Source organism: Mustela nigripes, chromosome 5 (assembly GCF_022355385.1).
Source record: "Mustela nigripes isolate SB6536 chromosome 5, MUSNIG.SB6536, whole genome shotgun sequence".
Lineage (NCBI taxonomy): Eukaryota > Metazoa > Chordata > Mammalia > Carnivora > Mustelidae > Mustela > Mustela nigripes.
In genome coordinates this window covers 135881094-135898667 of record NC_081561.1, presented here as the reverse complement: position 1 = coordinate 135898667, position 17574 = coordinate 135881094, and the positions used below count along the sequence as shown (strand labels likewise).

The window sequence follows — 17574 nt, the reverse complement described above, 5'->3', positions numbered from 1 at the left end:
TCTATGCCAGGGTGCCTGGGTGGCTCAGTTGTTGAGCGTCTGCCTTTGGCTCAGGTCATGATCGCAGGGTCCTGGGATCGAGCCCCACCTTGGGCTCCCTGTTCTGCGGGAAGCCTGCTTCTCCCTCTCCCACTCCTCCTGCTTATGTTCTCTCTCAGCTGTCTCTCTCTCTCTCTCTCTGTCAAATAAATAAAATCTTTAAAAAAAAAAAAAAGAAGGCTTTATAAACAGTCTATGCTAAGTGCAGTTTTCTTAATCTTAATCTATATTTCTGCCTATAATCCATTTTTTTCATTGCTTACTATTCCTGATTTGTCTAAAAATATTGCTTTTAATTTTGAGACTGAGTGAAATGGTAGCATCCTGTCTTGGTTTCATGTTCATACTGCGCTTTTCAAGGCTTGACGGCTGACCTATCTTGGTTCATCGTTGTCAAAAATACGTTTATTGGCAGACATTTATCTGTGCTGTGATTTGCTGTGATGGTGTGTAGAATGTTATCTGAGGTAGCTGTATTTCATCATTTTGAAGTTACATTTCCAAGTTTCCTGGACTGTTTTACAGATGAACCCCTGACTGTTTCTTGGGTACTCCGTACAGCCAAGCTGCTCCTGGGTTTTGCTCACACAGATCCTATGCAGAAGTCTTTCAAAATTTCTAAGCTTACAGGAAGTATTGTAGGAATTCTTTGGCACGTGAAGTTCTTTTTTTATTCCAATGTGACTATGATGTAGTTATTTTTAGATGACTTCTTGACCTTTAAGTTGGTACAGAGGTAGAGGCTGAGTTTTTGCTTGTCGTGGAATAAGTCAAGCTACTCTTTATCTACCTCAAGTAACTTTCTTTTTCAAAATCATATGCTTGTGCCATAAAAGTTACTTGAAGGTGTGACTCCATGGTTACAATCTAAAAGTCTTGTCCTCGCTACGTACACATCGATAATGCTAACCCAGTGTTTGAGACAAAATCATTCTGCAACATAGGGCTAAAACAAAGTGTTTATTTACTTGGTTGACTGGTTGTGGGAAATGGTCTAGCTAGCCAGAGCCCTATAGCCATACTAACCTAATGTGTTTAATGTGTTTACTTTTTAAAAGCTTTCATGAATTCTTATATAGTTATACATTTTTGTTTTTACGCCAGGAGGAACGAGAGGGAATCATAAATAATATGCCACTGGTTGACAAAAATACACAAATACAGTAGTTTCCTCTTTTCCACAATTTTGCTTTTTACAGTTACCCATAGTCAGCCATAGTCTCGAGCAGATGACCTACCTCCTGCCATGGTCAGAGGCTCAGTAATAGCCGAAAGCTTGATCACAGTGTCTCAGTCCTTCACTTCACTTCACCCCATCATGAAGGCCATTTTCTCATCTCACACCGTCAGATGAGTGAATATAGTACAACAAGATATTTTGAGTGAGAGAGACCACAATTACATAATTTTTATTACAGTATATTGTTATAATTCTTCTATTTTGTTATTAATTATTAATCCCTTATGGAGCCTAATTTATAAATTAAACTTTATTGTATGTATGTGTGTATAAGAAAAAACACAAGGTTTGGTTACATATAGTTTCTGTCATCCACCAGGGGTCTTGGAACATATCTCCCTTGGGTAAGGAGGGGAACTACTATGGGTGTTCTACTCCAGTCCCAAGAAAGGTTTTATTTTTTTTTTAATTTTTTAAAATATTTTATTTATTTATTTGACAGAGCAAGAGAGCACAAGCAGGCAGAGCAGCAGAGGGAAAGGGAGAAGTAGGCTCCCTGCTGAGCAGAGAGCCTGATGCCAGGCTGACCCCAAGACCCTGGGATCATGACCTGAGTAGAAGGCAGAGGCTTAACCCACTGAGCCACCCAGGTGCCCCCAAGGAAAATAAGTTTTAGATACAAAATAACTAAATAGAGAAAAATAGGCAGAGGGGCACTTTATATCAATTTTAGTGAGTGAGAGAAGCTTAATAGGAAAATAAAATAAGTAACATGGATCAAATATACTAATATATCATCATTATTTTGTTTCAGAAGTTCTGTATTTCCTCAGAATTTGCAAGCCATGCTTCCATACTTTTCCTCCTGCCTTCTCTGTCTCCCCAGTATTATGGGGGGTGGGATTAAGAATACAGGCTCTGTGGCCACCCTGCTGGATTATGACTCTCTCCTTTGCTACTTAATTGCACAACTTTGGAGGAGTTGCTTATCCTCTCTCTACCTTTGTTTGGACATACATGACAGGGGGCTATGAAAAAGATAGACTTCCTGATTTGTTGTGAGGATTAAATGTTTATCCACATCCAGTGCCCAGAACCCATAAGCAATGTGTTCAGTAAATGATGCCAGTTTCATTATATTGATGTGAGTAAATTCAGCTGTATCCATCGAACAGTCCGTGATTGGAAGAAAGAGAGGAGACATTTATCCAGATGGTACGGTGTTCTGCATCTTCCTCTGATCCTGGAGCAAATTAGACAAGAATTGAGGTGGGAGTCTAGAGCCTGCTCTTCCCTCAGTTGGTCTTAACACCCACCTGTCTCTCAGCGCATGCGCCTCCCCTCCCTAAGTATGATTCTAGGCTTAAAGTTAAGATGTTCAGGGTTGGGGGTTGGGTGAGCCTGGCGGCCGGTACTAAGGAGGTCACCGATTGCATGGAGCACTGGATGTGGTGCATACACAATGAATCTTAGAACACTGAAGAAACAAAGTTAAATTAAAAAAGAAAAAAAAAAAGATTTTCTTGTGACTGGGCTAACACAAGCTAAGTATGTCATTCTGTGAGATTGCCTTCATGTGATGGCTTTTGACCTACAAATTTCATGTGGTTCAACCTAGTACGTTATCGAGTGTTCAGGTGGCAAATTCTTGACTTTCATTTGCCTTGTTTTAGAATTAATTATTGAAAAAGATAAGATAGTATGTGTATTTTTTCCTCACTCCTATCCCCCGCCCCCCAAGCAGGGAGTATGTTTTCTTTTTTTCTCCTTCATTGTGTGGAATGTCTGTTTTTGAGGCAATTTTGAGTCGTGGAAATGTGTTTTTGACAACTTACTACCTCCAATCCATACCTGTTTCTTTCTGCTCCGCCTCAGGGCTCATGCATCACCCACATCTGCTCTCTCAGGAAAACACCTAATAAGTTCAGTCATGCAGGAGAACAAATGGCAAATAAGGCAAAGTGTTCTCCAAGAGGCATGCAGATTTCTGTAACCATCATTCTCTTTAAGGAGGGCATGAACCACAAATTATGGACTGAAAGGCTTTACTTAGTCATTGGGAATTTTCATGGGGCCGAGGCAGGCAGCAGGGGTTTGATGTCGAAGAGCTTCTGAAACCTATAAAAACACATCCAGCCCATTTCCCAGCTTCTGGAGGTACGAGCTTCCCTGTTTCTCCTTTTCTTTCTTTCTTTTCTTTTTTTTTTTTTTTTGACAAAGACTTTAAGACCACACATTGAGATTGTGTAATAGATAACATTTATAGATTTCTTATTATCTTCTGTAAATCTCACAATATCCTTTGGTAGCTGGCAGACATTATCATGATCCCTATTTTAGAAATGAGGACATGGAGACTTATAGCAGTGAGGTAACCCCCTCAAAGCCGGTAAGCTAGTGACAGAGATGTCACGCAAAATGTAAAACTATGGGCTGGAGGTGTGAGAAAGAGAATGTTGATGGTGTTAGCACTGCAAGCCCCTTCCCTCTGAGATTCCGTGATTTGAGGATGGGACCTTTGAGGCCAGTGTGTTCCAGAAGTCCCAGCTTGCAGCTGTCTTTAATGGCGGTCATTATTTAGAATCTGAGTAAAGATAATTAATAGCATATTTTCATGTATTCCCTTTAGTAAAAAATAACTTTTCGTTTGGCTAATATATTACCAGAGAGTCGCTCTGATAAGCTTTTTCTGACCTGTAATATTTGTAGTAATTCAGAAGCTCTCTAATAAAAACATTTATTTAGGTGTAAGAGCACTCCACGATTTTATCCATATTTATAAACAAACAAATGCTTCATAAAATAATTTGATAAAAAACAATTTAAAGTACTGACTGAGTGCAAGAAACTCGTGTAACACAATTGTGCTTAAAGGAAAGTACACACTCTGTGTTGGAGGCTATAAATAAATACTGATTTATTTATTTTGCCAAAAATAGAAGTATATTTTCTAGAAATTAATAAATAAAAGCTGGTGTCTTATTAGAGTGAGTGCAACCCTAAATTATATTTTGTGCTATATCATTTGTGAATCGAGATAGCCATTTACATTTCAAAAGCCCTTTGAAACTAGACATTAGTAGAATAAGTTATCACAAGGTGATACAACATGATTTGTCTCTGAATTTCCTGCTGAGATTACTTCATGTTTGTAGCTGTCCAGGACTGCCGCCATAAATTATACATTTGCTCTTTCTTTTTAAAGTTAACTCTGTGTGTACATGTGACACACACACACACATCCTTAAGCCCTTTTAGGGCATGAAAGGGGAACAGAATTGACATTATTACTACAAGGAAGGATGTACTACTTGGTGCTGCTCTACATAGCAGGAGAACTACTTCAGAAGTGTTTAAAACAAGGTGCGACTGATTTTAAGAGGAGGAAAAGAGAACTTCCAGATGTGATGGTATCTTGGGAGAACTTGCTTTTGTACTAGGTGCGAAGGAGGAGGAGGATTTTTACCAGAAGCCATAGGAGAGCTGGAGGTGACCAAGGTGGCAGGGCCAGCCCGCATAAAGATGGGGCAGAGGCAGCTGGAGAGAGGAGCCCGGGCTGAGTTGATGAAGTGTGCAGCGGCTGCCGTTGGCTCGAAGCAAGCTGCAGCGCAAGAGAACTCTCTATGTGGGTTATTGGTGACAGGACTAGAAAGTAGGTTGAGGCCAGGCTGGAAAAAGTTTTGAGTCCTGGGATCTGGAAAAAGAACCCTGCTAGGCAGTGGTAACCCATTTTAAGGTGGCAAGGGAATGATGTTATCAGAGTTATGCTCTGAAAAATTAATCTAGTGTTAGAGAGTCGTATGAACCAGGCGGCAGAGACTCGAGTCAGGGGAGTCTAGATAGATGCAGAACAATCAGCCGGAGCGTTTATAAAAATACCAAGCCCGGGGCCTATCAGTAGTGATTCTGCAGTCAAATGCTCTACCACTGAGCTGTACCCCCGTGGCCCAGGAGTGATTCTGATTCAGTGAGTCTGGAGCGGCCCAGAGGTCCGCAGTATCAACAAGGACCCCCATGATTCTCAGGCTGGTGGAGCGCTGTCTAGTCTTCAAGGACCACCGAGGAAGAGTTAAGAGTATTTAAATCGAAACTGGAGTGGGAGAGGCCTGGGCGGTGACAGGCCTGACAACAATCAGCGGTGACTTGGTGCAGGAGAGAGGCCCACCTGTGCTGAAGGGAACTGTGTCTTCATGGCCATTTCCCTACCCAGAAGTCCCTGCTCGACAAGAACACGGTGGATGCTTGGTGAATATTTGTGGAATGACACCGCACTTTGCAGGCTCAGAAGCACCTGTACAAGATCTGGGCTCTTTCTCAGGAAACAGGTTGGTCATTCAGCTTCAGGTTCTGGTTGCCTTTGTGGCTGAGAGAGCAGTCTGGAGCTCTCCCCTGTCCCTGTCCCTGTCCCTGCAGGCGTCACCTCACACCCAAGCGCAGGAAAATACTAGCCCACATCGGCCGTACAGGGTTGAGCGTACTCTGGTTGGCCTGGAATTCAATTAGTTGCCGGTGCCACGTGGAGAGCAATTCTTTGCACCCATCAGTTTACCCATCAGCGGTTCCTGAGGCCTCCTAGGAAAACTTTGACAAACTTTCATTGGCCATGGCCAGCTCTGCAAGGGTAGACTATAGTAGAGTTTACCAAGTGGAGAAAAAACTGGTCAGTGGAGAAAGTAAGAAATTGTTTAAAAAGCCAAGAGAAAAGCAGTGCTATAAGATGTTGGTGAATGTTCCCCGTAAGCGTCAAATAGACCTTGTGTGCATCCTCAAGTCTAAGTGCACATGTGTTCTGGTTAGCCGGGTCTCTGTAACAAACATGGTACCCAAAAGCAATCTCTTAGATTATGCTCACACATTTAATGGATCAGGAATTTGGACCAGTCACAGGAGAGACTGCTTATCTCTGCTCCATCATGGCTGGGTCCTCAGCTCAAAGACTGGCTTGCTGGAGGCGGGAATCATCTCCGAGCTCTCTTACGACATGTGGCAGCGGATGCAGACTCTTGGCTGAGGCTTTTAGCTAGAGAACCTACATGTGGCTTCTGTGTGGCCTGGTTGTCCTCCAGACATAGTGGCTGGGTTCCCAGGGCAGGTGACCTGAGAGAGCAAGACAGAAGTCTTTTTGCCTATAAGAGCTAGCCTCAGAAGTCGCCTAGCATCACTCTGACACGTTCTGCTTATCACAGCTGTGCGCAAAGCCCACCCAGTTTCAAGAGGACAGAAAACAGTCTCCCCTCATGGAAAAGGTAGCAAGGTTCTAAAAGAGCGTGTAGGACCAGAAATGGTGTGACTGTCTTTTTCAGAAAATGCAATCCTCCACAATATGATTTAAAAAAGTAAACCTCTCAATGTTACAAAATTTAAACCAGTGGAGTCTATTTAGTGAAATGCAGCTGGTAAAGTATTATTATAATTATAAATTTACTTTGCTTGGTTATAGGCATATGAAGTCAAATCTCTTCTGAAACAAATCAGAATATTAAATTAGCATCTGTTACCAAAGACTTAATAGATTTTTAGGTGGATAACCTGGAAATAAAATGTGACTCTTACTGCTAAAAATGTTAATGAAATAAACAGAGAAGTGACAGTGATGTAAAAAATTATTTACATGAATTCATAGAAGAGGTATATGCATAGGGTCAAAATTCTTAATTACTAAAGTTAACAGGAAAGCAAGGCTATCACTGTCACTGGGTTAACTAGCCTGAGAGCCTCCAAAGTTGGGAAACTTAGAATCAAAGAATATTAGAATTAAAGAATATGAAATTTTAAGACTATACTTTCAGGGATCATTTCTATAGTTTGTTACTAGAGAAGTTTCTCTGAATGTGTAGAGTACCTAAAGAATATGAAATTTTTGTATCTCATGAGTTTAACTCAAGAAAAGTAGTTTGCTATTGTTTTGGGACTGATAATAGGAAAAAACCATTTCTTCTATCTAGATTTTAATGATTTAATAGATTTAATAGAATCAATAAAAAAATTAATGTTTTAGTAGAAAAAATAGAAAAATAATAATACAGACATACACCCACACACCTATACACCCACACCCATGCAAACAGTGTGTCACACTATAATCTATGTAGGACAGGGAAATGCAGGAAGTAAAGAGGGTGTGTGGCTTGTCCCAAGAACTGTGTGTTTCTGATGTTTAGTTTCTGAGTGAGGCATATTAGATGCAGTAAGTCTTCTCATAAGTAGGTACGTTACAGTGTAATAAATAAGTAAATTATTTTAGGGGCGCCTGGGTGGCTCAGTGGGTTAAAGCCTCTGCCTTCAGCTCAGGTCATGATCCCAGGGTCTTGGGATTGAGTCCGGAGTCCGGCTCTCCGCTCAGCAGGGAGCCTGCTTCCTTTCCTCTCTCTCTGTCTGCCTCTCTGCCTACTTGTGATCTCTGTCAAATAAATAAATAAAATCTTTAAAAAAAAATAAGTAAATTATTTTATTTCCATATTGCTTGAAAAGCTAAAAAAAAATAAAAAATAAAAAACCCAGTCAAGGCTACAATAATGAGATGTGAGACCAGTAACTGTAGCTCTTTACCCCAAATCTGATATGAAAAATTATCGTAATGATTAGAAACATTTCAAATATTTTATTTATTTATGTGACAGACAAAGATCATAAGTAGGTGGAGAAGTAGGCAGAGAGAGAGAGAGGAGGAATCAGGCTCCCTGCTGAGCAGAGAGCCCAGTGTGGGGCTCCATCCCAGGACCCTGGGATCATGACCTGAACTGAAGGCAGAGGCTTAACCCACTGAGCCACCCAGACACCCCTAGAAACATTTCAGTGCTAGAAAATGTTTTTGATTTAAAATACCACAAATAGGTCAGTTTTATATTCAGTTTTTTTCTAGGCTCTTAGTGAATTTTCTTTACCAGCAGCAGGATACACAGCCTCTTGCAAAGTATGTGTCGGTATGTCCGTATTTCTGCCTGTTAATATGGGCTTTGGCTTAGCTGGGTAACTTCTAAAGACCCTACATTAATTGTAGCTCCTAATAAAATTCTTTCTATTACTGAGCCATTTATAACAGGGTTTATTCTTGTTAAAGAAAAGAAAAAAAAAAAAAAAACACCACTTCATTAGCCCCAGTGATTATAAGTAGCTTGATTTAATTTAAAGAAAAGACAAGAAGAATATCCCTTTTTAATGTAAGAACAATTATTACTGTCTGTGTCTGAAAGCTGGCACGTCATGTATTCCTCCATTTCTTTTTTAAAATCCCTTCTTGCATAAAATGATCAATGTATTAACACATTTTTTCTTTGGCTCCCAATCTGTTTTCCATAGATCTTTTGTTAATGTTCAGTCACTAAGTTAAATTGTATCTCCATTTCCTCTGCTTGCTTTGAGGGGTATTTACTCTTCTTTAATCTAATAGGATTAGATATGGGAAAAACAGAGAAAAAGCTGGATTTTTCCACTGATTTTTGATAGCCAGGCATGGAATAATGTAAAATGGTTTCTGTACTTCCTCTAGCGAATTTTAATAGGAAGGTTGAGAATCTGGCTATTTATTCTTATACCTGCTGTGACCCAAAGTCTCCTGCCAAGGTTTTGAAATCCTTCAGGTCTATGTGTCATTGTCTCACTTGGAAATACCTGTGTCTTTTGGGGTGAGTCACCATTTCGTAGTAATGCTTCTTTAGCTACCTCTGACAAATTTAGAATAATAATACTTAATATCTAGTACTGTGTACTTTAGAAGTTATTTTGTTGGAAAAAGGACTTAAAGAAGTGAAATACCAAGTTGCACATGATTAGTCATTCATCAAGAACCTGGAGTATAATGTACTCTCAAACACTGATTAAGTGAAACAAAAGTAACACTGTATGGGAGAGTGTTGTAGAGTTGGCATAGCAGGACTCAAAACTCAAGACTAAACATGGGCTAGTATTTCTTCCCTATATGCCTCCTAATCAGTTATGCCCAGTCTGTTCTGGTGAGCTGTGGCACAGTAATATCTTGCTTGCTCTGGACCACTTGAGAATCTCCTTATGCAGAACAGCCTTTATTTTCGATATATCCTATAGCTACCGAATGTGAATATATCCCAGTAACTGCCCGAGGCAAACAGCTAATGCAGATTAGATTTAACATTAGTAAGCAAAGATGGCTTGCACATGTGAAAAAGGGAAAGAAAAGAAATAGCAGGAACAATGTAATAGCTGGCTGCGTGGCTACAAGAAAGGCATGCACAGGCCTGTCTGTGGATTAGTCAAACTCCACTTTGTTTTAGTGGGCAGATTATGCAACAGTTGTTTCCCAGAACATTGCTGATAACGCTGAGGAATTACAAGAGAAACTTTGTTTAAACTGAGCATTGTTAAAGAGATTATATGCACATCAGGTTGCTGGAATGGAAGATAACAAAGTTTACCGTAGATTAAGTTCCGGGCATGTGCTCCATGTTTTATATATACTTTGCCCATTTAGCTTCCCAGCAGACCTGTGAGGTAGTTGTTAGTTTCTCAACTTTAGATTAGAGGAAACTGATGCTCAGATAGGTTAAGGCACTCGGTCAGTTTGGGAGCTAGCTAGTAATTGGTAGCGAACTTCATTATTCTGACTCCAAAGATCACGTTTATTCTCATGATACCTCGCTCCAAAAACAGAAAGACATCTTAGATGATTACTGAGCTATATGTTGAAGTGTGGTATCACTGCTCCCTTGAATGTTAGGGTAATTAACATAATCACATTATCATGCAGATATTTCAAGGATCTGAACACTGGTTTTTAAGCCTTAGTTTGGACAAGAATTATATGAGGGGTGTGTCCAAGGAAGACCTCTAAGCCTTATCTGAGATCCTCATTCAGAAGATCTGGTGCAGAACCCAGGAATCTCTAGCAAGCACCACATTCTGATGCCAGTATCCATGAACAGCATTTGACAGTAAAAATCTAAAAAGCTAAAATCTAAAAAAAGCATCAAGAAAAGCTTCTTTTAAAATTGTTCTGCTCAAAATAGTATGTCATTAGGAAAAACCTTAGCAAGTTGGTCTTCTTGAAATAGTGCTTCAGGAAGTTTATTACATTCCCAAATTGAAGACTACAATCTCGTACCATGGGACCAGAAATAACCTCATCATCTGGATATACTACCAGGTGTTTTTCAGAGATATAATTTATGCCTCAAATATAGGAACTCTTACATTTAAGGTTTTGATATGTTCAATTATATTTATTTTTCTCAGAAGAGCATGATTCCAAGGGTTATTCTCTTGAAGCACTTAAAAGAACCTAAAACTATAGAGAAATAGAACAAAACAAAACAAAACAGAACAAACAGAAACCAGCTCAAAGTGAACTGAACTTCAATGCCCTCCCCTATAAGGACTTGAACAGGTGGAACCCAGAGTAATGCCCAGAATGATGTCTTCTCAAGGAAATTGAAAGCATTTGTATTCCTGACAAAACCAGCAGTTGGGGGGCACCTGGGTGGCTCAGTGGGTTAAAACCTCTGCCTTCGGCTCAGGTTATGATCTCGGGGTCCTGGGATCAAGCCCAGCATTGGGCTCTCCGCTCAGCAGGAAGCCTGCTTCCTCCCTTCTCTCTCTCTCTGCCTACTTGTGATCTGTCTGTCAAATAAAAGCAAAAAACAAAAAACAGCAGTTGGCTTACACATTGGGGCAAGTCACTTTGATTACCTCAAACATTTTGAATAATTGTTTAGGAACATAGTTGAACATCAAACCTTCAGGTGATGTCCCGCTTTTACCACCTAAGAAACAACTTTGTGGCTGTTAAACAGCTTCAGTGTGGACTCCTCACCTGTCAAATTCATCCCATTCTCTGCCCTCAAAGCTTCTTTCATGCAGTTAATGAGAGGGGATTGGGACCAGTGACCAGACCCTTCAAGCTAAATCAACTAACCAAGACGGGAAGAGAGCTGCACAGCCGTGAGCGTGAGGGGAGGTAGAGGGCGTCGGAGTCTTTTGTCCAATTCAAGCCATTAGCAGTCCGAAGAGGAAGGACAGTTACAAAAATAGAGGAGATACCCATGCAGTATGAGGGGGGGGGTGCTTGGCTGTACAAAGGGGTAGGCACATATGGTAGACAGCTCTCCAAGAGTCCTCTGCAAGTATACACGTATACATACCTCCACGCAGTAGGTTTTGTCTCTCTTCATTCTTACCCCTGTTCTGAGGTTCAAGTTGTCATTACAGAACATTATCAGTGCCCATTTTCACAGCTTGGAATTAGGAGATTCTTGCTTGCCCGAGCCTTGGGCCTTGTCATTTGTTTTCGAGAAGCTGTCACTGGTCAAGAGATGACTCAGACCTTGGATGAATGTCACTAATTTTTTTTTTCTTTTTGATAAAGTTAAAATATATTCTACGGTTCCAGCAGTTGGAACAGAGCTTCGGTGATAGTCTGCCCTGTTTGAAAATGAACCCATTTGGGCTGCCTGGGTGGCTCAGTGGGCTAAGCCTCTGCCTTCAGCTCAGGTCATGATCTCAGGGCCCTGAGATCGAGTCCCGCATCGGGCTCTCTGCTAGGCAGGGAGCCTGCTTCCTCCTCTCTCTCTCTCTCTTTGCTTACCTCTCTGCCTACTTGTGATCTCTCTCTGTCAAATAAATAAAATCTTTAAAAAAAAAAAAAGAAAAAAAGAAAATGAACCCATTCTGTTTCTTTGTCATGGAAGTTTGCCTTCTCAGATAAATGTTAATTCTAGAACAGGTTGATGCTATTATCACAATTACTTTGATAATCAGTTTTTTAAAAAAAATGATTGACCTGATTTTTGAACATATATATGAGAGTACCCAAGTAGTGGACTTTTATATGGGAGATCTTGAGCAAATTCATAAGGAAGTTATAATTTGTGAGAGTCCTAAGATTATATGTTTAACATTTCCTGAGGATGAGTTTTCTAAAAGTTTCTTGAGCATTTGTTCCTATATTCAAAGTTGGAGAATAACAATTTGGGGCCATTGAAGGGAGGGGACAGTCGTGAGAAATGGAATTCAATCTACTTTTTCAGCCTTTCTCTCCAGCTTTTCTCTATGGAGACCTAAACCACCTCGAAGTGCCTCACCCTTAGAAAACTATGCCTTTCTCTTTCTTCACGTCTTAATTTTCAATGCCTGAGGCTATTCAGCAAGCAGTCTTCTAATTAGAGCAGTTGACAGTGAGGTGTGAATGACAAAAAGACCTGCACTTCCCAGCAGGTGTTGACATTCCTGAAATGTTTATCGGACCAAAAGCAAAGCCCTGCTTCAGAATTCACTCCTGGCTGAGATATTTTTTTATTCTGGGGTACTTTCCCCGCCTACCCTAGTAAGCCAAATGGCCAAGACAACACCTCAACACACATGAAAACACCAGTGAACAAAATTCATGGGATCCATTTTATATTATAGTTTTTTGGCATTACATGACTTAATTTTCTTTACTTCTGTTCTCTCGCCTTCGAGGTGACTCCTCATCCCCTAGCAGCAAGTGAGTCACCCTTAGAGAAAGACTTTTCTGTAGCTGATCTTTCCAATTACAGAAAAAAAAGAGCTTTGGGGTGTCTGACAGCAATAAGCATTGTTTCTGGCTTTCTGTGGCTAACTGGTTTTATGACACTGGGCACATCACAGATTCGAACTACAGGTTTTTCTAACCTGTACACAGTACTCTAATTCTAGAGTTCTGCTATCCTGCGAGTTCCCTTATTCTGTTTGTTTTGAAGCCCTTCCAATCTGAATAATTTCTCCATAAGGCCTGTGAAATGTGCAGGTTTACAAAAGTTTTACAAAAGCAAGCCATCTGAGATTCTAGCTCAAGTGAATTGTTCTAACAGCTAACTTGATTTCGTGCATTTTGAATGTGTGTAATTAATGGACACAGCCTTTAACAGGGGGCTGAGAAGAACTGAACATTAACAGAATTGGCAAAATACGAAAATACTTTGTAGAAACCTCAGTTTATGCAGATTGTAGTAAAAATTACCTTGGTATGGCTGCAAAATGCTAAGTATTATGTAATGGCAAAAGAAATATCACCCGGGGCATTAAAGAATGTCATTAAAGATGTAGACATTTTATTTTTAAAAATATCGATTTCTGCTCACTTTCTAAAAGGCTTAAGGCAAAAAGCCAGTCCAAGATTGTGGCTTTGAAGCTGCCCTCCTCATCCCTGCCTTATTCAGGAAGTGACAGAAAAGAAAATGGCCATTGCACCTAGAAACATGATAATCTCTTCTCAAGGGCATCGTGAAATTTTGTGATGATGCACAAACTAGCATTACATTTTTCCAAAACCCATTAAAAATAACAATTTAGTTGCTCATAACAAGTGAGCAAGAAGCAATTTAAAAGTTGAGCCCCATGTTACTCTAAATATTTGAGAAAATAAAATGCTGATAATTGTTTCTAGCAAAGAAAATGCCCCTTCTGTCATAGTAATTGGTCCAATAAAAATATAGCTATAATTAGACAGTTTTGTTTCCATGACCAGTTGCTCTTCTTCCCTTCTTGTGGGCATTTTACAGTCACAGATTTGCAAACAAGTTAAATTGCACCATTTTTCATAAAAGGGTAACATGCCTGCTCCCACCTCCACTCCCCATTTTGGTTAGGGTAAAAAAGTGTGTGTGTGTGTGTGTGTGTGTGTGTGTGTGTGTGTGTGTTAAATATATATTCTCCCCTTCATCCTGCAGCTGTTACGAAATGCATCCAAAGGACAGTACTTATGTAGTTCTAACCAGTGTGTACACAAACACATATATGCTCCATTTTTTTAAGGAATCTTTTGGGTCTTTTTTGTTTCTAAACATTGTTTTTCTTTCTTCTCCTGATTTTCTTTTTTCTGAATACTCAGATTCAACAGAAGTGCCAGTTCTCACTTAGAACTCATTGCCAAAGCTTGTTGTTTAAAAGAGCAAGTCTAGTCATGGGTACTTTGTTTCCTGTTCTTAAGCATTCTCAAGACAAAAACAAAACAAACCTCAAAACAGCATTGCCATTACATTGGGTTAAGAGGGATTTCAGAAGTTAACACATTGTAAGATAAAGTTTACTGGTTACGTTTATTGAAACTAGGTCACTGAAATAAATTGTTGTTTGAAAAAATATCTGTGTATTCTTACCTCTGTCAAAAAGACCAGATTAACCATCAGATTGAAGAGGCAGTTTCATTTCTGACTCCAGTCCCTTCCCTTCTAGTTTTTCAACCAATGGGATGAATCACCCCATGTCTGTCCTTTCTTGAGACTGGGCAGAGGGGTGTCACTCAAACCCCTCCAGATGGGGGAGTGTCTTGGCAGATGCTCACCTACTGACAGTCTCCATACTGCTCTAGGTAGGAGTCAGTGACGTAGGCAACAAAGATGAGATTTCTTGCCGTGGTCCGAGGGTGTGAACCTTCCTAGATAGCACTTTATGAATTTGTAGGAGGAAAGGAATCCAATCATGTCAATTACCTCTGCTCGTGGGAGGAGTTATGAGAGGGTGAGTCTGACTTCATGGTGGGAACAGATGGAGGACCACCCCTCCTGTATTTGTTAAGGGTAAAGGATAGGAGGAACCCTGCATCATTCCTTGTACTGTGAGGAGACTAAAGATTCAAGATAGTCTCAGTGAGTCATGTCCCTAATGATGACAAGGCTGGGACTCACCAAAAGGTTAAAGTTGACTGCTTTGTTCTTCAATAACCTCCGTTCTTCCTGAGCCTCAGTGAATTCCCCATCTACCTGACCCCAAAGGCCCAGGGAGCTCCCTGGTTACTCTGTTCACATGAGAGAAGCTGCAAATTATACAGAGATGGAAGGGCATATATTTGGAATGTGATAGAGCAAATGTTTTACGGACAGATATTCAAAAGATTTTAGAAAGCATGACAAAAGATACTGTAATGTTTTAGACGATCAAATATCTACATGATAGAGGATAAGTATTAGTACTTTTTAAGTTTTGTATTATCTTAGTCTTGAGCAAGAATGTTTAAAAATAGAAAATATAAGATTGTGTTTTTCATTTATTTTGCTGTGACTTCATGATGATTTAGTTATTATTAACAGCTAAATAATTGAAGAATTCAGTGGAGTTGTCAGACAGGGTCTAGACAACACTGAAATAATTACCAGACTTGCAGTTTTTGTTTTGAAATTATGTCAGTATTAAACTGTAAATCAGAGAAGTAAGTATTAATAGACTGAAACCACTGAGATCACATCTTCTTGGCAGGCTAAGATCATACTTGGATCACTTATGAATTAATAAAGGGTTATTTATTATATCAAAGTATGGGCTCAAGCCGTGTTTCTACGGCCACTTTATTAGCATAGAAAATCAAACAAACACTTTTTTACCATCAAAGAGAGAAGTTTTAAATTCCCAAATTGTTTGAGACAACATAAGAATTCACACTTCAGGGTTATCTCTCTGAATTACTTTTATATGACTCTCGTCAGAGTACTTGAAATTATTTCGGATACAATCTATATTATTCCTTTGTCTTTCTCTCTCCTGTTCATCTTATCATTCATGAGCTGTTTACTTACCTAGGATCCTATTACAGATATGCAACTTGATTTATCATTTTAATGTATAATTGTTGACTATTTAAAAACAACTTTTAATGTGTTCTTTTCCCTTTTTAAATAGAATATTTTTTGGTTTTTTATTTGTATTTAACGACAGGACTAAACTATATACTACGTACTATTTTGTATGCTTTCTAGATATTAGCTCAAGCTGTCTTCCTAACACCCTTGTGCGGGGTATGTGATTATTATCACCATTTTACAGATGAGGCAACTGAAAGACAGAGTCTGAATAATTTGCCCAAGAGTTGAAACTGGAACTTAAACCAGGCATTTTGGACGCATGCTGTTTTACCACAGCGTTTTATACAGTTTATCATCCGCACAGTGATCCCCATACTTGATTGTGCCTGAGAATCACCTGTCTTGTTGAAACAGATTACGGGTCTGATTCTGTAGGTGTGGGTTAGGCCTGGGGAGTTGACATTTCTGCTACGTTCCTGGTGATGCTGATCCAGACATTCTGAGAACCACCCATCTCCCGTAATATTGAGGCTATGGGAAACACATAGCTAACCTACCCATGTTGTTTAATCTTCATTATAATAATTGAAAATAAGATCTTTTTGTGGCTCAGAATGTCTTTTTTTTTTTTTAATAAATGTATAATGTATTTTTATCCTCAGGGGTACAGGTCTGTGAATCGCCAGGTGTACCCATTTCGCAGCACTCCTCATAGCACACACCCTCCCTAATGTCCATATCCCCACCCCCCCTCTCCCGTACCCCCTCCCCCAGCAACCCTCAGTCTGATTTTTGAGACTGAGTCCTTTATGGTTTGTCTCCCTCCCAATCCCACCTTCTTTCATTTTTTTCTTTTCCTACCCCCCCAATCTTTTTTTTTTTTTTTTTTTTTTTTTTAATTACCTCTGGATTGGGGCCCCTGGATAGCTCAGCTCTGGTCATGATCTCAGGAGACTGAGTCCTATGCCAGGTTCTATGCTAGGCATGGGGCCTGCTTAAGATTCTCTCTTTCCCTCTCTGCCTTTTCCCACCCTCTCTCTCTTTGAAAAGAAAAAATAATTCCCCCGGATTTTATGCTTATCTTATTGTTTTAATATCCATTTTTTATCGAAATAATTTCAAAACTTATCTCACATATTTTAAAAGCCCATTTTGTGAGTTGCTTGTTCATACCTTTGTTTAACAATGCAATATAGCTTGAGGTTTTTATCATTGATTTTATTTAAAATTTTAACTCTATTATATTTTTGGCAAATATTTTACCCATATACTCTTTGTCTTTAATTATGTTTAAAATTTGCTGTTAAAAATTTTGCACTTTTTATTTTTAAGCAATGAAATCTATGTAGCTTCTGTTACTTTTAGGCCATGATTATGCTTCCTCATTCCGTAAACATAGGCATTTACCTTATTTTCAAGTACTTGTTACAGTTCCTTTAATTCCTTAAACTGTTTGGAATTTATTTCGGTGTGAAGTGAGTCTCTAAACTGACTTATCTATCTTGATTTGTCTTCTAATTTTGCCTAAGCCATTCACTAGATAATCTTTTTCATTTAAAAAAAATTATTTATTTATTTGAGAGAGAGAGCGTATGATCCCAACCGAGCACAAGTAGGGGACTGGGCAGTGGGAGAGGGAGAGAGGGGCAGAGAAGCAGACTCCCTGCTGAACATGGAGCCCCACACGGGTCTCAGTCCCGGGACCCTAACATCATGACCTGAGTCCAGACCGAGAGTCAGAGGTTTAAACTACTGAGCCACCCAGGTGCTCTTCTTTCTCATTTTTATTTTCATAGGCTGCGGTCTCTTTCTGAACTACGTTTTCCATTCCATTCTTGGCTTGTTTCT

At 39.6% G+C, this 17574-nt stretch overlaps 1 protein-coding gene and 1 pseudogene across 12 annotated transcripts in view; both read left to right on the top strand.

Moving 5' to 3' along the window:
• Nucleotides 1–17574, top strand: part of SYNE1 (spectrin repeat containing nuclear envelope protein 1) — a 464771-nt gene that overhangs the window by 50517 nt on the left and 396680 nt on the right. The window lies entirely within an intron of this gene.
• On the top strand, nucleotides 6993–7092 carry LOC132018916 (small nucleolar RNA U3; annotated as a pseudogene).